This window comes from Magnolia sinica, chromosome 12 (assembly GCF_029962835.1).
Source record: "Magnolia sinica isolate HGM2019 chromosome 12, MsV1, whole genome shotgun sequence".
Lineage (NCBI taxonomy): Eukaryota > Viridiplantae > Streptophyta > Magnoliopsida > Magnoliales > Magnoliaceae > Magnolia > Magnolia sinica.
The window spans coordinates 25741079-25762846 of record NC_080584.1 but is presented as its reverse complement, the minus strand read 5'-3'; the positions used below and the strand labels follow the sequence as shown (position 1 = coordinate 25762846).

The 21768-nt window shown below is 43.1% G+C and overlaps 1 non-coding gene across 1 annotated transcript; it reads left to right on the top strand.

Moving 5' to 3' along the window:
- The first annotated feature begins 14943 nt into the window (after positions 1-14943).
- LOC131222116 (small nucleolar RNA R71) lies at positions 14944-15050 on the top strand. Its single transcript, XR_009159823.1, has one exon. It is a non-coding gene; the product is annotated as a small nucleolar RNA R71 (small nucleolar RNA).
- The last annotated feature ends 6718 nt before the right edge of the window (positions 15051-21768 follow it).

Genomic DNA, 21768 nt, shown 5'->3' with positions numbered 1-21768 from the left:
GCATCAAAAGTGATGATTCTCCTTCATCTCATCCTTAAGAATTGGTGGCAGATTCTCCTTCATCTCATCCTTAAGAACTTGTGGCAGATTCTCCTTCATCTCATCCTTAAGAACTTGTGGGGCCCATCAAGTGATGATGGAGGTCCCCCCTGTTTCCATGATTGAGGCTAATGGTCCATTCCTTTACATGCAACCCCATGGATGGGGCCATTCTCCATGGACCCCATCATGGTATTTTTCCTTGATGCATGTCTTTTAGGGGTCATTTAGACCATAGATTTAGGTAGGAAAGGCATTCCCACCATTGGATTGATTCCTAACTCCATGCATGTGCTAGATCTAGATTGTATATGATCTAATGGATTACATGAATGTGTTAGGATGAAGGGAGGACCTCAATAGTGGCGAAGATCCTCTCTTGTGGCCGGACCTTCATTTTTCTCTTATTCTATCTTTCATTTCTGATGTGTATGGCCCACTTAGGGGTCCTGGAATATCCAGACCATCCAAGCAAGGTGGACGCCCATGGCTATCCATCCTTGGACGTTGGCACCCTAATTGTTCCATATCGGATACATGCAATGGGTTTTATGAAGGGGAATTGGTCTGGATGTTTGTGGGGCCCACTGAGGTGGACCACAACACTGATTTCATGGGGTGATTTCCCCTTATTTTGGTTTCCATGCTTAGTCCATTTCATATACATGTTGCTGTCCAGAAATTTTTTGGATAGCTGTTGGATGGTTTTTGGGTCAGGATTATGGACTGATAAGAGGGATGTTTCACCCCCATTGATAGATGATTCTTGGAGGTGTAGACTCCACCTTGATGTGTGTTGAATCCCACCTCCATCCACCCTTGATTGGTCACCCAAAAAGGTGGGCCAAGAAGGTTGGTCAGTCCGGATTTTCTGGACTGTCCAGCCACTCTGCATGTTACAAAAACATAAATATCAGCTTGTTTCTGAAATGGTGGGCTACCTTTGTAGACCCCAGCTTGTTGTATACTTGTATAGGGATGTTAGCCCTACATTTTTCCAAATTTTGGCAGATCTGGGCCCACTCTAATGGGGTGCACAAGTCAGGGGCAGCAGCATTGTTTCAGTAAAAATTATTTCTGGACCTTTCTGTCCATAAATTGTGTGAATTAAATAAAATACTTATACTACCTAAAAAATTCTAAAATTTTATGTAGAGGTGACCCACCCATGTTAGGACCCATCTACAAAATTTAGTGGCCAATGGACACTTGTACACATCAGGGTGGTGGCTGGACCGGCCCACTATATTATGGTGTCCAGATCAGGCAGTATCTCAGGACAGATTATTTTCTTAAAATAAATTAAAATATCTCTAGTTGTCCAAAAATTTAAAAATTTGTGGAGGTGTGGCCCACCCATTTTAGGACCCACCTACCAATTTTTAGGGCCAACGGACCCCTATGCATACCGTGACAAGGGCTGGACCAGCCCACCACGTTGGAACATCCAGGTCAGTCCGATTTTCTAGACAGACTGATTTTTTTAAATTCATTAAAATATTTATGTAATCTTAAATTTTTTTGGGGGTGTGTCCCACCCATGGAAGTATCACTGTATAAAATTTTAGAGCCATCGGGCCCTTGTACTACCCACGGTGCGGCCTGGAGTGGCCCACCAGGCAAGGACGCCCAGGCTGGGGCATCCAACCTGCTTTGTGGGCCCACATAGACGTGTTGTATATCCCATCTTAATCATCTTTCCCTTCAGTAGTTTCCAATTGGGGTCCATTTGGATGAGATTCTGGGCTAAATACCCCGACCTATAGGGCTGCCTACACATGAGGCATCCCTGTCATGGGCCGCTGCTAGGCCTGCACTCCAACAGTACGACCCACTTGATATATGAGTTGTATCCCCCCTCTCATCTGGTATTTCATCTACTATAAAATAAATTTTTGTTTTTGGATTCCAACCAACCCAGAAAAATGGGTGGGCTGGAATTTGGCAATAAGCCCAATAATTGTTGCCTATAAATATTATTTTGGGCAATATGGAACACTAGATTTGAGGACAATTTAAGTCAGTTATCTTACCATTTTATTTTTATTTTTGGGCTAAATTAGTGCATGATTAAAGACTCATTCCAATTGGATTCTTCTTGGGCTAGTCTTCTAGTTAATTAATGGGCCTTATAGCTTTGGTTAGGCTGGAACTTTTGATAGGCCCGTTGGACCCTTGGGTCCTATATTTACCATGCCATTGTGATGGGTCTTATGGGCCAAATACTCAAGTAGCTGGGCCATTGCTTGCCCACTATAATAAATCTATACTTGGGCCGAGATGTGAGGCCCAACTTACTTGTGCTAAATATAAGGATTTCCCATATGTTGGGATAATGGGCTGCCCATTAGGCCCACCACAATGAGTAAACCCATGACCCTTGTGGTTGGGCCCTAACCTTGCTTAAGGGCCCACCAGGTTGCCTATGTATTGGGCTTAGTGTATGGCCCACTAGGCCATGGATTGATTGGGACTTGGAATTTTCTTTACATACATAGCAGGCTACCTTTTTGGGACCCAATTGAGGTTAGATGTCCTCCTTGGTGGCCCTAAGGTAGGCCCATAGTGACCCTTATAGGTGGTTGAAGGCCCACCTTGGACCTTGTTAGGGTCGTTTCCTCCTTGAGGTATTAGGACTCCCCTAGCTTGTGGGTAATCCCAAATTATTGAGCCCTCACTAAGAGAACTTCATTTCTCCTTAGAGTACTTGTCTATATATATCTTGTCCTTGTCCCTCCTTGGGAAGGAGGAATACATATTCTACAAGTAATGCACTTACATCATTGTGACCCATATGCATCATCTGTGTGTATTGATTGCATTGTGTGGTGGTCATAGAGGGATGGAGTTTCTCCCCTTATGCATATTGAGTGCACGAAGCTGGTGCATGATTTGTATGTGTGACTCATCCATTAGTATCGCATTTCATGATGATATCGTCCTTGCTTCATCGGGGCCTTACCTCCATAGGAACATTCATGGATGGCCGTATGTGTGGACACCGAAAATGATACTTAAGCATACCGGGTGCATAGGATGCCCATGGGTGAAATTTTCAAAACTTCCATGGTACCAAAGGATTACCTCAACGTCATGACCGAGTGGAAACTATGAGCACACGAGGGCCTTGTACCGTTAGGCCTTCACTCCCACTGTCGTGTAGTCTGTTGGGTAGGGATGTGGCCTTATCTGCCTGTGAGGGAGGGCAGTATTAGGCTGAGTCTGACCAGCTCATGAAATGGGTCTGCCACCGTCGAGCCTCGTTGATGATTGGTTGTCCACGGGCGGGTAGTCAGGTCTCTTACGCTCGTTTGACTATGCGGGTCAATAGAGTGGCAGTCATTCTTCAGTGTAATGGACCCTGATGATTTCCTTATGATTAGAAATGTATTTGACATGAGGTTTAGATATGAGCACTGGCATTACTTGCATCATATTAGCATTGGCTGTATAAGCCCCTTCATGCATTTCCTTGGTATGGCGCCCAGTACTCATTGCATCGTATTCACAACAAGCCTTGATAAGGCTAGTGATATTCTCATTGAGCATAATTCTCTTCTTGCATACCTTTCTATTCTTCTGTGCACCGTTATCACACATTGTCACCACCCTCTAAGCTTCTATAAGCTTATGCATGATTGATGCGTGCAGGTGATCCTAGGCAGGTTCCGCAGAGCAACAGAGCATGGATTAGATCTGAGCTTGAGGACCTAGTGTTGCTAACTTTCTCTCCTTTTTTATTATCTTCTGTATGTCCCTTTAAACCTGATATAAATTTATAAAAGTTTAAATTTTTAGTGAATTTTGTGATGTGTACTCTTAGTTATTCTCAGATATACTTGCTATGATCTTGGGTATGCTCGTATTGAAATTGATTATATTTTTATGAAAATCCTCCTTGAAGGATCCCAAGATCGGAACCTACCTCAAGAGCCGAGAATGGGATATTATGGAGGCTGTTGCGGTTAGAACCGGCCATTGGGTTCCTTGTGAGTCCGATTGCCGAGTCTGGGGCATGACAGAAGTTGGTATCAGAGCATAGCAAGTAATTCTGAAATAACTTGGGATAATATCGCATGTCTGCTAAGCGTAAAGGACAAGTAGTATCCCGAGACCTTTCCTTTCGCTCCGTATTGAGCCTGAAACTGTCCTGATTCCTTGCATCGTAGTTATTTTGTAGACGATAATGCCTAGACGTGGCACTCATGGCCGTGGTGCCCGTAGTCGTGGTGCCCGTGGACGAGGCACCCAAGATACCCGTTTTACTCGAGCGCATCCTGCTCCCATTGTTGAGGATCTGCTTCCTAAGGTCCCGATCCAGTCTGTTCCTCCAGTTGACCCTGTAGTGCCCGCTCCTTTAGTTGCTCTGGTTCCCCCACCGATCCCCCCTCCTCAGCCTGTTGTTCAGGCTACAGAGGCTCCTACTCCATCAGCCGCACCCATACCTCCACCAAAGGCTAGTGTCGTCCCTACCTTTCTGATAGTCCCTATAGGGACCGAGCATTTTTAGCAGCTAATACAACTTGTTGTCACTATGTTGCAAACTCGTCAGCCTGCTACCGCCAAGGTTTCTAAGCCGTCTGACTTACTACGTGCTAGCGCGATAGCTCAAGAGTTCTGGCAGCATGATCCCCCGAGGTTTAGCGGTGATCCTGACCCTTTTGCTGCTGAGGCTTGGCGCACTAAGGTTGTGAGGATTTTTGACACTATACAGTGTCCTACGGATCAGAGAGTATCCCTTAAGACCTATCTTTTTAAAGGTGAGGCTCGTCATTGGTGGTCATCCGTATCCAGGATGGTTAGGCCTCAGTTCGTTTGGACATGGGAGGAGTTCGTGGTCCATTTTGACTAGAAGTTCTTCCCTGAGCACGTTCAGATCCAGCGGGCGATCGAGTTTGAGACCCTACTGTAGGGTGATTTGACTGTATCTCAGTATGAGGCCCATTTCTTGGCCTTGTCTAGATTTTCTCCTTATCTCACTAGCGATGAGAAGATGAGAGTCTGTCATTTTGTAACTGGCTTGCGTCCTGCCCTTCTTAGCAATGTGGTAGGGCATTGTTTGGAGACGTTCAACCAGGTTGTACATCGAGCACTGGTTTATGAGGAGGACTGGGCTATGACCCAGAGATTAAGAGAGCAGAGTTCCGGTGGAGACTGGAAGAGGAGAGCTCCAGCTGGCAGTTCCATGCAGCGTCAACAGAAATGGAGGGCAGATCAAGGTATCGACAGCCTGTGGCTTAGTCAGTAGCTTTTGCATCATCATCAGCACCACCAGCCTCTTCGTCTTCCGGCCCCTTTTCCGGTGTTTGCTTCAGTTGTGGACAGGTAGGGCATCGGAGGCAAGAGTGCCCTCTCCCCATATAACAACAGAGGCCACCGCAGTTGCCCTCTCCTCGTCCTCCTCAGTAGCAGCAGCAGCAGAGAGCACAACTTCCACCCGCTACTCCTAAGGCTCCTCCTCAGCAGTAGAGGCAGCCAGGCAGACCTCCCCAGAAGAGACAGCAGCACCAGCACCAGTAGAGGGGATATCTGTATGTCCAAGTCGAGTGTGTATCACAGCCTAGCAGGCATAGACTTAGGACCCCCAGTCTTCCAGTTTGCTTCCTCTACCAGTTCAGGGCATTCTACGCGACAGGCGTTAGGCCAGGACCCGCTATTGAGGGTATTCTTCTTGTTTCTACTTGCATTGCTCATGTTTTGTTTGATTCGGGCACTTTCCATTCTTTTATGGCTGAGCAGTTTTATTGATCGACCACTATTCCATCGGAGTCTGTGTCTGAGGCCTTGGCCATTTCGACTCCCATGGGGAAGTCCGTTGGGTTAACCCGTCGCTACCCTTCTTGCCCGATGTTAGTAGGCAAGATGTTCCTTCCTGCTGATCTATTCATGATGTCGCTGTCAGGCTTTGATATTATTCTAGGTATGGACTAGCTTGTGGAGTATTGTGCCATCTTGGACTGTGTTGCGAGGACAGTCACGTTCCACATTCCAGGCTTGTCAGTATTCCAGTTTGTCGCCGAGCCCAGAGGAGAGCTGCTATCTATTTTCTTGGCTTCTGTCGTCAAGGATTCTGTGGTAAAGTATATTGAGCAGCTGGTTTGCAAGTACCCAGATGTGTTCAAGGAGATACCAGGATTGCTGCCGCGTCGGCAGGTGGAGTTTCATATTAATCTGGTGCCCGGTACTGTGCCTATTTCGAAGGCCCCCTACCGGATGACACCGTTAGAGTTGAGAGAACTGCAGGAGCAGTTAGATGAGCTCCGAGAGTTAGGTTTCATTCATCCCAGCAGTTCGCCTTGGGGAGCCCCAGTATTATTTGTGAAGAAGAAGGATAGTTCGTTGCAGCTATATGTGGACTATCGTGAGCTCAACAGAGTCACCATCAAGAACCGATACCTGTTTCCTCGTATTGATGATCTGTTCGATTAGCTGAAGGGTGCACAGTATTTTTCCAAGATAGACTTGCGCTTTGGTTACCATTAGATTTGAGTCCGAGAGGAGGACATTTCGAAGACGACTTTCCGGACACACTATGGTCACTTCGAGTTCCTGGTCATGTCATTCGGACTAACCAATGCGCCTGTAGTATTCATGCAGCTGATGAATGAGGTTTTTCAATCGTTCCTCATTCAGTTCATGGTGGTATTCATTGATGATATTCTTGTATATTTGAGGACTCGAGAGGACTATGTTGAGCACTTGCGGATTGTGCTGGAGACCCTCCTTGCCCACCAGCTATATGCGAAGTTGGAGAAATGTGAGTTTTGGCAAGAGGAGGTGAAGCTCCTTAGTCATGTTGTGACGAGGGAGGGTGTCGCTGTGGACCCCTCAAAGGTTGATGTAGTGCGTCAGTGGGCTAGCTCATGAATATGTCCAAGATCTGTAGTTTCCTTGGTTTAGCAAGGTATTATCGACAGTTTATTGAGGGTTTCTCCTGTATTGTAGCACCACTGACCAGGTTGACGCAAAAGGGCATTAAGTTTGTCTAGAGTAATGCCTGCGAGGAAACATTTACATTGAAGAACCGCCTCACATCCGCTCCTATTCTCACTCTTCCTGATGGGAGTGAGGGTTTTGTTGTTTTCATCGATGCCTCCAGAGTTGGCTTAGGTGCTGTACTGATGCAGCACAAGAAGCCAATGATGTATGCCTCGCGCCAGCTTAAGGTCCATGAGCTGAACTACCTCACCCATGATTTAGAACTTGTAGCAGTTGTCTTCACACTGAAGGTGTGAAGGCATTATCTATACGGGGTCAGGTTCGAGCTCTTCTCGGATCATAAGAGCTTGAAGTATCTGTTTTCGCAGTCCAAGTTGAACCTGCGTCAGAGGCGATGGATGGAGCTATTGAAAGAGTATGATCTTGACCATCAGCACCACTCGGGCAAGGCAAACGTGGTGGCGGACGAGCTCAGCCATCAGCCACGAGGCCTGGTGGTACAAATGATGGTGCGTGAGTGGCAGATGCTCGAGGATGTTTCAGAGTTTAACTTTGAGTTTGGTCTGTAGTCTTTTATTGTTCAGCTTTCGATCTTGTCAATTCAACCCTCTTTGGTGGCTAAGGTGATCAAGGTTCAGCAGACGGATGAGTCACTTCAGGAGTACCACGCATAGGCCGCATCCGTGGAGCAGTCAGACTAGCAAATTGGTTCCGATGGTGGATTAAGCTTTAGAGGCCGATTATGTGTCCCAGACATGTCAGAGCTGCATCGTGATCTGATGATTGAGGTACACCGATTGAGACTTACTGTTCACCCAGGCTCTACGAAGATGTATCGTGATATGAGGAGGTAGTATTTTTGGCAGGGGATGAAGTGCCAGATCACTAGTTTTGTGGCCAAGTGTGATACATGCCAGCGTGTCAAGGCCGATCACCAGAGACCCTCTGGTCCCTTGCAGCCGTTGAGCTTTCCAGAGTGGAAGTGAGAGCATGTATCGATGGACTTCATCGCATGTTTACCAAGGACTCTGCGCGGTTACGATACCATCTGGGTTATCATTGATCATCTGACGAAGTCAGCTCATTTCATTCCAGTGTGTACTTCCTGGTCTATGGACCGACTTGTAAAGGTGTTCATTGAGGAGATAGTGAGACTACACGGTGTCCCAGTTTTGATCATTTCAGACCAAGACTCTAGGTTTATGTCTCCGTTTTGGAGGAGTTTCCAGCAGGTGCTAGGGGTCACTTTGCGTCTCAGCACTGCTTATCATCCACAGACGGATGGGCAGACCGAAAGGGTCAACCAAATCCTTGAGGATATGCTCAGAGCTTGTGTGATCGAATTTGCGAGCGGTTGGGATGAGCATATGCGCCTCGCCGAGTTCACGTACAACAACAGGTATCATGCGACTATCGGCATGGTTCCTTTTGAGGCACTTTATAGCAAACCGTGCAGATCTCCTAGTTGTTGGACTAAGGTTGGAGAGCGTCATCTCTTAGGTCCCGAGCTTGTGTTGTAGACGTCAGAGGCTATTGATGTTATCAAGTAGAGGATGCATACAGCTCAAAGCCGGCAGAAGAGTTTTGTTAATCATCGGCGTCGACCTCTCGAGTTCACAGTCGGGGACATAGTATATCTCAAGGTCTCACCTATGAAGGGTGTAGTTCACTTTGGTGTGAAAGGTAAGCTCGCCCCAAGATTTATTGAACCTTTTGAGATTACTAAGCGCGTGGGCGCTGTGGCCTATAGGCTTGCCTTACTTCCTGAGTTGTCCGCAATCCACGACATGTTCCATGTTTCTATGTTGTGGAAGTGTGGGTCGGATACTATTCCTATGATTGATTGACAACCACTTGAGGTCCATGAGGATGCTTCTTACATTGAGCAGCCGATTCATATTCTTGATCGGAAGGAGCAGGTCCTCAGGACTAAGGTCATTCCCTTGGTGAAGGTACAATGGGGTCATCATTTGGAGGCCAAGGCATCTTAGGAATGCAAGGCTGAGATTAGAGAGCGTTATCCCCATTTATTCAATGATTGACTGTTTGTATTGCTTGTATAAACTTATCTTGTGATTAGTGATTGAGATATATATATATATATGATGTTTATGCATTTTTGTTATTACGATTTTTTCAATTTCGAGGATGAAATTTCTTTGTTAGGGGGGGAGGATTGTGAGACCTGACTCGAGTTCACATGTGTGCATGTGTGTGTATGAGTATGCATCTCGTTCATTTTGGTCCCGCTATCCTACCAATCAAATTTTGGCCACCCGCGACACTTGGGTAGTGTTTACGGTCATCCTTGAGTTCGGTCACGTAGACCTAACTCGGATTGACCCAAGACCTATGCCATTGTGACTGCATCGTCGTTGCGGTTCCAACGCCATGTCTCGTGCGTAAATCCGACGTGTGCATCAAAAGTTGTAGGTCGCACATTATTTGGGCCATTAATCACGATGTGGGACCCAACTGGTGCTTCTACACATTTTCCTAGGTGGACCCACCCTAGTTCCATCTTTTCCTATGAAAGCTATCATTACTTATAGCCATCTAGTCAACTCTCTTACAAGCCATCATGGATTTTCTTCCCAAAAAAGGTTATTATGAGTTTTCTTCCCAAAAAGCAATGATTTCCTTATATTGCAATGATGAGTTCTCTACAACACTCCATCTTCTTCTCATATCCTTCATTTTCTCTCCTCTAGCAACCAAAGAGAAAGCCCTTGGACGTCCCTCATATTCCATCAACTCCAGCCCATTTTCTCTCAAAAACCTCCCAATCTAACCTTTGAAAAGTAATCTCAACCATAGATCTATAACCCTTAGAGATTAAGGAGCTTGGAGATAGGAGAATCTTGAAGATCTATTAATGTGGTGCACTTAGCTTAAGATTTTCTAATTTTCTTGTGGTAGATTCTCCTTCATCTCATCCTTAGGAACTTGTGGGGCCCATCAAGTGATGATGGAGGTCCCCCATGTTTCCATGATTGAGGCTAATGGTCCATTCCTTTGCATGCAAGCTCCATGGATGGGGCCATTCTCCATGGACCCCATCATGGTATTTTTCCTTAATGCATGTCTTTTAGGGGTCATCTAGACTATAGATTTAGGTGGGAAAGGCATTCCCACCATTGGATTGATTCCTAACTCCATGCATGTGATAGATCTAGATTGTATATGATCTAATGGATGACATGAATGTGTTGTGATGAAGGGAGGACCTCAATAATGGCGGAGATCCTCTCTTGTGGCCAGACCTTCATTTTTCCCTTATTCTATCTTTCATTTCTGATGTGTGTGGCCCACTTGGGGGTCCTGGAATATCCAGACCGTCCAAGCAAGGTGGACGCCCATGGCTGTCCATTCCTTGGACGTTGGCACCCTAATTGCTCCATATCAGATACATACAATGGGTTTTATGAAGGGGAATCGGTCTGGATGTTTGTGGGACCCACTAAGGTGGACCACAACACTGATTTCATGGGGTGATTTCCCCTTATTTTGGTTTCCATGCTCAATCCATTTCATATACATGTTGCTATCCAAAAATTTTCTGGACAGCTGTTAGATGGTTTTTGGGTCAGGATTATGGACTGATAAGAGGGATGTTTCACCCCCATTGATAGATGATTCTTTGCAGTGTGGACCCCACCTTAATGTGTGTTGAATCCCACCTCCATCTGCCCTTGATTGATCACCCAAAAAGGTAGGCCAAGAAGGTTGGTCAGTCCAAATTTTCTGGACTGTCCAGCCACTCTGCATGTTGCAAAAACATAAATATCAGCTTGTTTCTGAAATGGTGGGCCACCTTTGTAGACCCTACGTTATTGTATACTTTTATAGGGATGTTGGTCCTACACTTTTCCAAATTTTGGCAGATCTGGGCCCACTCTAATCGGGTGCACAAGTCAGGGGCAGTAGCATTGTTTCTGCAGGAATTATTTCTGGACCTTGCTGTCTGTAAATTGTGTGAATTAAATAAAATACTTATACTACCTAAAAAATCTAAAATTTTGCAGAGAGGTGTCTCACCCATGGTAAGACCCACTTACAAAATATTGGGGCCAATGGACACTTGTACACACCATGGTGGTGGCTAGACCGGCCTACTATATTGTGGTGACCAGATCAGGCAGTATCTCAGGACTGATTGTTTTCTTAAAATAAATTAAAATATCTTTAGTTGTCCAAAAATCCTAAAAAAAATTTTAGGTGTGTTCCACCCATGGTAAGACCTACTTACCAATTTTTGGGGCCAAGGGACTCCTGTGCACACTGTGGCAAGGGCTGGACTGGCCCACCATGTTAAGACGTCCAGGTCAGTCCAATTTTCTGAATAAACTGCTTTATTTAAATTAATTAAAATATTTATATAAGTTCAAAAATATTAAAATTTTGTGGGGGTATGGTTCACCCATGGGATATCACCCTGCAAAATTTCAGAGCCATCGGGCCCTTGTACTGCCCGCGGTGCCACCTGGAGTGGCCCCCCAGGTAGGGACGCTTAGGCTGGGGCATCTATCCTGCTTTGTGGGCCCACCTAGATGTGTTGTATATCCCATCATCCATCCATGTGGGGTCCTTAAGGGACTTGATCATCTTCCCCATTGGTAATTCCCAATTGGGGCCCATTTGGATGAGATTCTGGGCTAAATACTCGAGCCCATAGGGCTGCCTACACATGAGGCATCCCTGTCTTGGGCCGCTGCTGGGCCTGTACTCCAACGGCACGGCCCACTTGATATATGAGTTATATGCCCCCCCCACCTTCTCATCTAGTGGGACCCACTGTTATGTATGTGGGCCATTAGGAATTTCATCTACTATAAAATAAACTTTTGTTGTTGGATTCCAACCAACCTAGAAAAATGGGTGTGCTGAAATTTGACAATGAGCCCAATAATTGTTACCTATAAATATTGTTTTGGGGCAGCATGGCCCACTAGATTTGAGGAGGATTTAAGTCAGTTATCTTACCATTTTAATTTTATTTTTGGGCTAAATTAGTGCATGATTAAATGCCCATTCCAATTGGATCCTTCTTGGGCTAGTCTTCTGGTTAATTAATGGGCCTTATAGCCTTGGTTGGGCTGGAACTTTTGATAGGCCCGTTGGACTCTTGGGTCCTATATTTACCATGCCATTGTGATGGGTCTTATGGGACAAATACTCAAGTAGCTGGGCCATTGCTTGCCCAATATAATAAATCCATACTTGGGTCGAGATGTGAGGCCCAACTTACTTGTACTAAATATAAGGATTTCCCATATGTTGGGATAATGGGCTACCCATTAGGCCCACCACAATAAGTGAACCCATGACCCTTATGGTTGGGCCATAACCTTGCTTAAGGGCCCACCAGGTTGCCTATGTATTTGGCCCACTAGGCCATGGATCGATTAGGCCTTGAACTTTTCTTAACATACATAGCAGGCTACCTTTTTGGGACCCTGTTGAGGTTAGATGTCCACCTTGGTGGCCCTAAGGTAGGCCCATAGCGGCCCTTATAAGTGGTAGAAGGCCCACCTTGGACCTTGTTCGGCCTGTTTCCTCCTTGTGGTTTTAAGACTCCCCTAGCTTATGGGTCATCCCAAATTATTGAGCCCCCACTAAGAGAACTTCATTTCTCCTTAGAGTACTTGTCTATATATATCTTGTCCTTGTCCCTCCTTGGGAAGGAGGAATACATATTCTACAAGTAGTGCACTTACATCATTGTGACTCATATGCATCATCTGTGTGTATTGATTGCATTATGTGATGGTCATAAAGGGATGGAGTTTCTCCCCTTATGCACATTGAGTGCCTGAAGCTGGTGCATGATCTGTATGTGTGACTCATGCATTAGTATCGCATTTCATGATGATACCACCCTTGCTTCATCGGGGCCTACCTCTACAGGGACATTCATGGATGGTCGTATGTGTGGACACTGGAAATGATACTTAAGCATACCGGGTGCATAGGATACCCATGGGTGAAATTTTTAAAACTTCCACGATACCAATGGACTGCCCCAACGCCGTGACCAAGTGAAAACTATGAGAGCACGCGGGCCTTATACCGTTAGGCTGCGACTCCCACTGTCGTATAGTTGGTTGGGTAGGGATGTGGCCTTATCTAACTGGGAGGGAGGGCAGTATTAGGCTGAGTCTAACCAGCTCGTGAAATGGGTCCGCTACCATCGAGCCTCATTAGTGATTGGATGTCCACAGGCGGGTAGTGTGGTCTCTTATGCTCATTTGACTATGCGGGTCTGTAGAGCGACAGTCATTCTGCAGTATAATGGACCCCAGTGATTTCCTTATTATTGGAAATGTATTTGACATGAGGTTTGGATATGAGCACTGGCATTACTGCATCGTATTAACATTAGCTTTATAAGCCCCTTCATGCATTGCCTTGGTATGGTACCCAGTACTCATTGCATCATATTCACAATACGCCTTGATAAGGCTAGTGATATTCTCATTGAGCATAATTCTCTTCTTGCATACCTTACTATTCTTATGTATATTGTTATCACACACTTTCACCACCCTCTAAGGTTCTATAAGCTTATGCACGATTGATGCGTGCAAGTGATCCTAGGCAGGTTCCATAGAGCGGCAGAGCATTGATTAGAGCTGAGTTTGAGGATCTAGTATTGCTGACTTTCTATCCTTTTCTATTATCTTCTGTATGTCCCTTTGAACTTGATATAAATTTATAAAAGTTCAAATTCTTAGTGGATTTTGTGATGTGTGCTCTTAGTTATTCTCAGATATACTTGTTGTGATCTTGGGTATACTCATATTAGAATTGATTATATTGTTATGAAAATCCTCCTTGTAACATCCTAGGATTGGAAACTGCCTCAGGAGCTGAGAATGGGATACTAAAGAGGTTGTTGCGGCCAAAACCGACCATCGGGTTCCTTGAGAGTCCAATTACCGAGTCTGGGGCATGACAAGTATATTGACCTTCACTTATTTCAGCACCTCTAAAATGTCTTGAGAGTTAGAGAGAGGTTTTGGTGCAATCAACCATTAGGGAAATGGAGCATTTGTCTTGCCTTGAAGTTCTTATTCTAATTCTTATAGAGTAATACTAAATTTATCATTGTTATTCTCTTTCAGGTCCTTAGGATTTTCAACCCTGACCGGAATAGTTTTGTCAATGGTCTTTCCACTCTTAAGAGTGGTGATAGATTTAGCTTGCTCCATCTAATTTGAAGAGCTTGGGTCGCTGACTTCATATTGTAGTTTTGGATTGAGAAGAGGTTAAGCTGGAAGGCTTCCCTTATTCCCAATCACATTCTTTATCTTAAGCCCTTATATGGCCTTTGTAAGGTCTTGAAAGGCTTGTAACATCCCCTGATTGAAAAGCTCTTGATTTTGAAGATGCTTTAGAACTGGATCCTCTTAAGGTTTACCTTAATTTGGAATTTCATTAAAGAATCCTTGAGGAGTAGTAGTTTGTCCATTCCTCTAACTAAAGCTGGGATGATTTCTCTCACTAGGATTGTATGTATTAAAGATGGGTCCATTGAAAGGTCTTTAGTAATTATTCAATGCATTAGATTGCTCATTCAATACCTCTTGAAAAGCAGGTATTGTTGGGCAATTATCGGTTGTGTGATTACAAGCACAAATACCGCAAACAGTTTCCCTAGCCTTATGCTTATTTAGTTCCATGGCTTCAAATCTCCTTATGAGATTAGCCACTTTAGCATTGATATCATCATCCTCTTTCAGAAGGTATTTTTCACCCCTCTACTTTGATTGAGTGGGCCTAGAGGTGGTGTTCAATTTTGGGGAAACGTCCCATGATTGTGCATTTTCAGCAACTCTGTCCAAATAATCACACACATCATCGACAATTTTACTCATGAATTCCCCATTGTACATTGTCTCGACCAATTGGCGTATGAAGGATGTCAGTCCATCATAGAAAAAGTGTGTAATGTGCCATGTTTCAAAACCGTGTTGTGGGCATGAACTGACAAGATCCTTAAACCGCTCCCAACATTGGAAGAATGTTTCATCTTCGTTGTGGGCGAAGTTCATGATTGACTTTTTGAGGGTGTTCATTTTATGGTGTGGAAAAATTTTCTTTATGTACTCCCTTATCATATCGTTCCATCTACCAATAGATCGAGGACGTAGTGAATGCAAACATGTCTTAGCTTTCACTTTCAAAGAAAAGGGATAGAGTTTTAGCCTGACCGTGTCATCAGACACGTTAGGAAAATATAAAGTGGTTATGATCTCATCAAACCCTTTGAATTGTAGATATGGTTTTTTATATTCAAGTCCATAGAATTTTGGAAGGAGTTGGATCACCCCTAGCTTGATATCCATATGTCCTGTATTTTCTGGAAAAACCATGCATGAGGGTGTGGTCACTCCCGCCAGTTATAAATAATCTTATAAAGTACGAAGTGGGGGTGCTTGATGCACCTCATTCTCATCCTGGATTTCCTCAACCATAGGTCGAGGTGGATTTGGAGGTTGATTGGTCGGTTGATTGGCAGCCATAACTTCAGTTAACTCTGTGGATCTCGAGTGGGGTTTAATCTTGTGATGGATAGGAAACTCTCAACCAATCCCCCTTCACTTAAAAGATGTCGAGTGTTATCACGGACCCACTTGGGCATGAAACACTCTCAGCCCTTAATTTCAGAATCTAACCTAAACTTAAAAAAGAAAAAGGGAAATATAAATTTAGAAATAGAAAGAGAGAATTAGAAAGAAATTACCAAATTAGAAGTTTCTATATTGGGATCTTGCAAAGGAAAAAGGAAAGTGAATTAGTTTCTAAAAAAAGAAGGAAAGTTTCTAAAAATATAAAGTAAGTTTCTAAAAATCGAGAAAGGAAAGTAAACTAGTTTCTAAAAATAGATTTAAATAATTTTTTATCCTAGAATTAGAAAGAAAATTAGTTTCTAAAAACAGATAAGGAAAGTTTCTAAACCTAAAAATAGAAAGTAGAAAAACTCTAATCTTAAACTAATTCTAAAACTAGTTAATCTCATAAAGACATAACTGTTAATCCCCGGCAACGGCGTCAAAAACTCGTTCATAACCCCAAGTGTAGGGTCGCAATGTAATAATAATCTCGATGAGACCGAGGTTGAATCCACAAAGACTAATCTCGTGAGTATTCTGAAAGCAACTAGAAGTAAAACTAAAAAAAGATGTGAATCTAAATCTAAAATAAAAGGAAGTATTTGTGAGAGATTTAATTAGAAACCTAAGAAATTCAAAGGTGGGAACTAGGGTTTCTAAGGATCCACTTATAGGAATCAAGGTGATACCATGCTTGATTCAAGGACACAACTGGAATCGGAGTCCTATCTTATCCAGTTGTAAGATATAGCAATAAAATGAAATTTGAACTTCCTTTGACCTAATTCTCAATGGATGAGAGTTGTGAGGATTTGAAGTGATTCCATAACTTAGTCATGCCCTAGAGACAAAGGCAAACAATAGGATATACCAATTCTACAAACATAGGAGAATTATGAAGATTATAAGGGATTCCATCATCCAACCGTGCCCAAGAGATGTTGACGAACAACAAGATTTTTTAATTTCATAATCTCAAATTATTGCAGATCTACTATAATTTGAGTCACAATAAACTATTAAAAACTAAAAGTATTCCTTAAATATCAAACTAGAATCAAAGTAAGTTCAACATAAACATAAATCAAAGTAATAGAAACATCCCATCATGCTACAAGCTTCACCTCTTAGCCCTATCTAAGAGGTTTAGCCAACCATAAACATGATTGGATCTAAAACCCTAGAAGAAAGCATGAAAAACTAAGAAATGAAGAAAAACGCTTAGCGACGGCTCTCCACCCTTATGCTTTACTCCTCCAAACCCTATATGATCCCCATGGATGCCCTGGGGACTCCTATTTATAGTTGTGCAACACCTCCTTTTGCACCAACTTGAAAAAATCTAGAAACCGTCTCAAATTTACACAATTTCAATTCTATCAAAGTATCTTCGAATGTCCTTCGATTCTATCGAACACTGTTTGATAAAATCGAAGATCGGTCCAAAATTGTTCAGTGATTTTGGCCTGAAATCCTGAACTTCTCGATTCTATCAAAGTGTCTTCAATATGTTCTTTGATACTATCTAACAGTCTTCGATAGAATCGAAGTCTATTCTGGTAGTTTTCCAAAATTAGATTTTTCTGATCCCGGAATCTGTTTTCAGGATAATTTTCAAGATTCCTTTTCTTCACTTCAAGTCTTCGATTCTCTTCCTTCATCACTTAGTTTTCTTAGATTTTTGGCATGTGAATTCTTTAATCTTGGTCTCCTAAGATCCATCCCTTACCTTGGTAATCTTTGAGCATCAAATTCATGCTTTTAGCACCTTTTCCAATTTAAGCTCTTAAACTCACCTTGCAACATAAACATGAGTAAAATAGGACATTAAGCATTATCATGTTCATAAAACCAAGATATAAAAGGGGGATAATATGCAACATTTGACCCTTAACACTAATGCCTATCCTCATGGGGCCATTTGTTGACAAATGGCAATGTTTTCAAAGTGAAAGGACATCCTCTCAAGACATTTGTTGAGAAGTTTGATTCAGAGGACATGTCCATGCATAAACATAGGGGTGTGTTGAGTGTGAAATATTACATAATTTTTCTATTTATACCTTGGTTTTATAAACATGATAGTGCTTAATCAATTTAATTATTCATGTTTTCATGTGCGAGGTGATTTCAAGAGCTTAAAGTGAAATTGATGTCAAAAGGAAGATTTATGCTCAAAAGATTACAAAATGAAGATCTGGAGATTTGGAAGTCATTAATAAAGAATACACATGCCAAAGATCCAAGAAAACTAAGTGAGGAATGAAGAGAATCAAAGATTTGAAATGAAGAAAAAGAATCTTGAAATTGTCCTGAAAACGAACATATTCCTGAAATTGTCCTGAAAAAGCATATTCTAAAACTCCGAGTCCATTTTGGAAAACTATGCAGAGTGAAGTTTATTTTTAGAAACTGCGCAGAGTGCGTAAATTTGAGACAGTTTCTAGATTTTTCCAACTTGGTACGGAAGTTAGAGTTCCATAACTATAAATAGGACTCCGTAGGATGCTCCAAAGCATGTTCAAGGGTTTGAAAAGGTCTCAAAGAGCATAGCACAAGGGTGGAGCAGCTACCAAAGAGTTTTTCTTCTTTCCTACTTTATTTTTCATGCTTTGCTTAAAAGATTTGATTTCAATTATGTTTATGATTGGCTAAACCTCTTAATTAGGACTAAGAGGCGAAGCTTGTAGGATGTCGGGATGTTTATTTTACTTTGATTCTTGTTCTTATTGAACTTCATTGATTTCTAGTTTGATATTAATGGAATATTTTCAGTTTTTTATGATTTATTATGACTCAAATTACAATAGATGCTTGATAGCTTTGGATATCTTCTTTTCCTGTTTTGAGATAGTGAGATTGGTAAATCCCGTTGTTCACCATCATCTCCTGGGCATGGTAGGGTGATGGAATCCCTTCCAATCTTCACCATTCTCCTCCATTGAGAATTAGGTCAATGAAAAGTTCAGATTTGATTTAAATTACTTTATCTTCCAATTGGATAGGATGAGACTCTAATTTCAATTGTGTTTATTGAATCAAGCAAGGTAGCATCTTAATAGCTATAAGTGGATCCTTGGCACCCTAGTTCCCACCTTTAAATTCATAAGTTTTAATCAGCATTATTCACCATTATTCTCAATTATTCATATTTCAATTTAGACCTTTTTCTAGTTCTAGTTTTTTTCAAAATACGTACAAGTTTAGTCTCTGTAGATTCAACCTCACTCTTACCAAGTTATTACTACATCGCAACCCTATACTTGGGGTTGTGAACACAAAGTCAGACTCTTCTGACTCTCATCTTATCGAAGACCTTGGCGAAGAGGATGTTGGTCGAGCTACCGATGTTCACTAATATCCAAAACACCTTGCGGTTGGCTACAATCATAGTCACTATTAAGGCATCATCATGAGGATGATGTACGCCTTTAATGTCTTCTTCAGTGAAAGTTAGCTCGCTAGGTGCTACTTTCTGCTCTTTTGAAGGTTTGTCGGTGACATTGATTTAATGCTCCGAGAGATAGTGACTAAGACTTTGGGCATGAGCTCTTCGAGCTCTATTCAAGTTCCCACCCCCGGCAGGTCAGCTGAAGATGGTGCAGATTTTCCTTGTGGCTTCATTTTGATGGGTTGTTCGTTCTTCCACTCTATCCTTTCTTCTCTCCTACTAAGGTATTCTCACAAGTGCCTATTATGAACGAGGGCCTCGATCTCTTCTTTTAAATCGAAGTAGTCGCTGGTTGAATGACCATGGTCGTGGTGGAAGTGGCAATAATTCCTCTTATCCAGCTTATTGATATCATATTTCATCTTGTTTGGCCATTTAAGGATTCGTTTGTCAAACTTCCATGAGGACCTGATCAGGAGTCGCATTGAGGGGGGTGTACGAGCTGAACTTACTCTCAGGTCGTCTGGTAAGGCATTGACTTCTCGTCAGCTCATCGTCCTTTCTTCGTTTGTTACTGGGGGTTAAGGTTTGTTCCTCTTTGGCTCGTTTTTCTCTGTCCAAGTTTCATTTATTTTGAGCAGCCTTTCGTAAGCTAAATAGCTCCTCGGCGTTGGAGTATTTCTAAGCCCGATTCAGGAGATACGCCAATGTCATCAATGGATTTTTACCAAGCAAGAAGAGGAACCTCCCTTCCCTTAGTCCTCCCATCAAGGCGACCGGGGTGATCTCTTCGGAGTATCCTTCTACTTACATCGCTTGTAGGTTGAAGCGTTTGATATAGTCATATAACAGCTTATCCTCTTTCTGGCTAATGGTGAGGAGGTGAGCAGTTGGTTTTAGCCTTTCCTTACCTCCCATGAAGTTAGTGATGAATACATTGTTGAGCTGTGTGAACAAGCTTATAGACAATGGCTTGAATTGTCAAAACCACTTCTGACCTGCTCCCGTTAGGGTTAAGGAAAATGCTCAGCACATAACCGCAGTCAACGCACCGTACAACTCCATCCAAGCCCTGAAAGATTCCAGGTGCTCAGCTGGATTAGTGGTTCCGGAATAAGGGGCGATCTGAGGCATCCAGAATCTGAGAGGGAGTTGGGCATGCATGATGTCGGCGGTGAACAGTAGCTCAGTTTTTTCCAGTATTGTTTCCACTGAGGTGGGAGCGTGTGTGGTAGGCCTACCACATGTCATCGATTTGACCCTACAATTCGTTAAGCTCGATTTCCCAAGGATCTTCGCTCTCGGCAATTGCCTCTGACACTATTTTGGGAGCTTTGCCGTGTCTCTTCTTCTCCAACTTATGGCGTAAGTCAGAAACAAGCAGTGCGGCAATACCTGAAAAGTGGGAGGGTGCCGACCTGGAGACTCTAATCTGTTTGCTTCTTCAGGAACTAGTGGGAGTTTCAGATCATGTGGGGGTTTCGGTAACCGCCCATGCATCTGCTTCTCCAATCCCCTAGACAAGGGGAGGGTTTTATTGCTCTAAGAGTCACCGCATTGAGTTAATATTATTAGTTAGTGCTTTAACTTGTTGCTAGAGAGAGACAAGTTGTCCTCCCCGATTCTGGGACCACTGCGACAGATCTATGAGCGTAGAGTCAGCCTGGAGCTAGGAAGATGAATCCTGATGGTCAACAGACTACTCTGGCAGCGCAAGATCGAGCCTAGTGGTGGATGTCTAGGCTTTCTTTCTCCTTTTCACCATTGTTCCTTAGTGAATTATGAGAATGTCTTTCGTTGTTGTTCCAACAGACAACATCAAACTGTTGATGTAGAAATATGGTTAGCCTTCCCTGGACCTTCGTGTACCTGCACAAGGAACGGACAAAGGAGACTCTAGCTAATGCAGGGGACCCTCCGATGCCTAAGTCAAATAGGAAGCACGGGTCTGGTAGTAAATGGGGTTCTAAGCTAGAGATCATGCGTACCTTTCACCCTTGGAGGGATTCTTATTTATAGGTGAGGGGAGGCGGTGGCGCAGAGGAGATCTCCCTGTTTAGTAGGGGCGTGTTGTAGTGGGATTCGAATCCCATACACATCAGAGGATCTCCTGAGATTCTTGATTAGGATCTCGGGTAGACCCGTATCGCTGTTGATTCCTTAAATCCTCGGTTGGGATCTTGGGTAGACGTTGTTGTGATGAGGTTGGAGCTAACAGGAGGGGTTATGCCAACCTAGGGTTAAGCCGACCTGACTCCTTCGGCAAGTAACAGTCAAGTTCCTGTTGACACGGGGCTGATCAATAAGTATTTCGACCTACCGACGAGTTGACCAAGTCCAACCTCGTCTTCAACTCGGTCTAGGACCAGAAGTCGAACCTTTTAGTCGCATCAGTCGTTGTCCAACCTGGTGAAGTGTACAAAGTTCTGGTCTGACCTAATATTTTTGGTCGACCCACTTTACCCATAACAACTATGTTAATTGCTGCAAAACAGAAAAACAGATTAGTTCTAAAAATGCAACAAAAAACAAATCCTAATCCTAAACTAATTTTAATACTAATAAAATTCAGAAAATGCAATTAAAGTCCCCGGCAACGGTGCCAAAAACTTGTTGACAACCCCGGGCTACGCTATAGTAATAAATCGGTTAGACCGAGATCGTATCCACAGGGACTTAACCAGTACGTATTCTGAAATTAACTAGAACTAGTAGACTAAAAACTGGAATAATTGAGAGTAATTGCTGTAAACTGAAGTAATCAAAGTAAGGGGAACTAAAGCA